The sequence below is a fragment of the Phalaenopsis equestris genome, unplaced genomic scaffold (genome assembly GCF_001263595.1).
Source record: "Phalaenopsis equestris unplaced genomic scaffold, ASM126359v1 Scaffold000777, whole genome shotgun sequence".
Lineage (NCBI taxonomy): Eukaryota > Viridiplantae > Streptophyta > Magnoliopsida > Asparagales > Orchidaceae > Phalaenopsis > Phalaenopsis equestris.
In genome coordinates, this window is record NW_018165217.1 from 411,529 (window position 1) to 414,887 (window position 3,359).

Genomic DNA, 3,359 nt, shown 5'->3' on the forward strand with positions numbered 1-3,359 from the left:
GGGTATGTTAGTTTTTCTTCAACACTTTTGAATCCCGTCTCTACACACTGTCACTTCTTCATTTCTGCGAAACTATTACCGACAATGAAGGTTGGTAAGGTTTCTAAAGAAAGCGGCATTCTTGACTTAATTACTGCATCCAAAGGAGACTGTCGATTGATATTGGATCTATAATTGTGAAGTCAGTTTTAGGCCTGATTGTTCACGGATCAACTTATGGGCTTGGACACCCTTCCACAATTTTCTCACTTTGCAGTCAGTCTCAAGTATCCTATGAAAACTGGGAAAAGGTAATGCTACCTTAGAAACCTTTGGATACAACTGAAAGATTCCCATCATTTGAAGATGAAAATGACATGGCCATGATAGTTGATCAATCATCTCAGAATTCACTGCCAATTCAACCCTTAGTTCCAGATAAGTCTATGGTGATCCTGCGCTGAATTAAGAAATTGGAAAAACAGGTACAAAACATGATGAATACAAATAATATCTCCGATTTCTTTGATCATCTAGACTGGAGGATAAAAGAACATTTCGATCACACTGGACATTTAGAAGATAGCTTGATACGGCTGATGAAGAGGATGAAATTAATTGAGGAGGATTCAACTGAAGAATTTTCTTTCGGACCCTTCTACAATCTCTTCATTCATGTGCAATCAATGGGTGATCTTAGAGGAGAAACGAGCACAGAATCTGACGAGTAGTAGACTTACTATGCTACATTTACGTTTATGTGTGTTTAGATTTGAACTATGTTTGCTTTGTTTTAAAATTATGCTTATAGATCTCTGTATAGTTGAGTATAGTTGATAGATCTCTGTATAGTTGAGACTAAGCATAGGATGTTTTGTTTTCAGCATTTTGAGTGTTGTGGTTTGGATTGCGACTTTGAATTTATGTATTGAGGTTGATAAAATACCAAACTTAGGTGTGTTATGTAACGCATGTTGTACCCCTTGGAATTTATATAAAAATGTGATGTTATGTTTTGTGAAAGTTTGTATGTGTTAAGTACATCAATTAACTATTCAAAATTATGTTTATAAAGATTAAACGGATATCGTTTAGGCTTAGAATTGATCGAGATCGCAAAAATACCTCTTCAACCGTGATTTTGACCGGTCAACCGCCACTATTCATCATCCCCTTCCTCTTAAAAACACCATTTTCGAATTTGGGCTTGGTAAATCTTGGATTGGGAGACGATTTCAAGGCTTTTTGACACCAGATTTGATCTTCTTTAGGTAAGAGCTTCACTCCAAGTTAAAAATATTTGATCTTCACCATGTATTTCTTCCACGTTGAGGAAACCCGAAATTTGAAAATGTGAAGAAAATCTTGGAAGAAATTAATAGATTTTAATGTTGAACTCTTTGAATTACCATTGGAAGCCATGATTTACATAATAGAAGTGATTTTTGGAATTTTTCTTTGATTTGATTAGATTAAAAATGGCTCCACGTCAAAAGAAAAAGTTGAGTTCGACGATTCACGCTTCGTTAATGTGATGGCTCAAACTCGATTTACTTCAATACTTAAAGGAAAAAACTGTATACAAGATCGAGTTTTTTAGAGTCCGAGAGAAGAAATTGAACAGGTTATTGCTGAGCGAAGGTGGGAAAACTTTTATTACACCACCAATAAAGCCGATGCAAATGTGGTGAAGGAGTTCTACGCCAATGTGATTTATTCTGAAGAGGGAATTGTACAAGTGCGTGGATTTCCTGTGGAATTTACCGCCTCTCACATTAACACTTTCTATGAAGTCCCAAATTCTTACAACTGCCATTATGAATTATTTAGTACGATGGAAGGCCCCCTCAATGATGTGATCAACTTTCTCAATGATGGGAAAAGAACGTGGAAGATAAAGCAGCGAGAACGGGTAAACTTTTCTGCTTCCATGTTTAATGCCACCTCTAAGGCGTGACACTATTTCATTTCCTCTACTCTGTTACCGAATTATCACCATAGTGAGGTAACTAGAGATAGAGCTATTCTGAATTTCTGTATTCAGAATAATAAAACTATAAATGTGGGGAGAATTATTTTTAAGAATATATTGACTACGACAAGAAGTGAGACTAGTGGAGGTCTAGGACATCCTGGACTTATTTATACACTTTGCCAACTTTCTAGAGTGGAAGCTGGAGAGGAAGAATGGGTTTACTCTATGAAACCCATTAGTAAATCTAATTTGAAGACTTCTGTATCCCATGAGAAATGGAGAACTGGAAGTAGGAGTCAGGAACCTTCTACCAGTAGAGATGTCCCCTCTACAAGTTATGACCCTCCTCCTCCTTCTAGCTCCCCTACCTTAACAGATTTGATGAATGAGTTGACCTTGCAAAGGAAGAGCATAGATTTAATAAATGAAAGGATTGGAGGTTTAGAACGCCGACATGATTATGATAGTGAGTACCTGTAGAGGCATTCCAATTTTGAGATAGCTTATTATGACGCTCAGGCCCGGCACTACAGAGGAGAGCCTGATGTTACATTCCTTGAATGCCCTCGATATGCTCAGTATCAACCCAATCCACCTGCTGATCAAGGCAACGATGAAATAGCTTGGGATTTTGATGTTTATAATGAAATTGATGTACTTATGTTTGTATTTTTATTTTATGTAATCTTTTATAAGAGAAATGGATGTTTATGTATTTGGACTTTCATTTTGTGTACTTAGATAATTTTATTTTTTTAAATGTTTAATGTGGTAGTAGAAATGTGCATGTGTAAGTTGTAGATTTTGCTCAGTACTTTGTGGATTGCAATGCGATGTGATATTTATTTTCATTTTAGTATTGTTGTCTTTTGTTTAGCATTGTAATTGTGTTAGGAAATGTTGTATGTTTTTTTTTAGTTTTTATACTTATTTAAAAATTTCATTTCCCAAAAATTCCTCTAATGATTTATATGTATAAAAAGCTCCTAATATTACAGTCCAGGTGAAGTAAAAATTTGAGAAAGTCTGCAAAAATTTCAGAATGATAAAGATGCCTACAATACTGAGGTATGATTTATATTTATAGTATTTTCTTTCCACCTTTATTTCATATTTAAAAATTTAAGTTTGGGGGAGGGAAGAAAAAGATTAACTATTAGATGTCCTCTATTTCAATATTTTCAAAAATTATTTATATGATTTTATGTAGTGAATTTAATTCAGGTAACTATATTTTGTAGCTATTTAAATATTATGGTAGATTTAAAGAAATATTTTTGTAATGAAAATTAATTTTGTAACTTAAGATATTTAGTATAAGAGAATAAAATTATAATTAACTATTTAAAGTAAAGGAAACTATACTTTGAAGTATTAAGAATCTGGAAATTCATTTGAGAAAAAA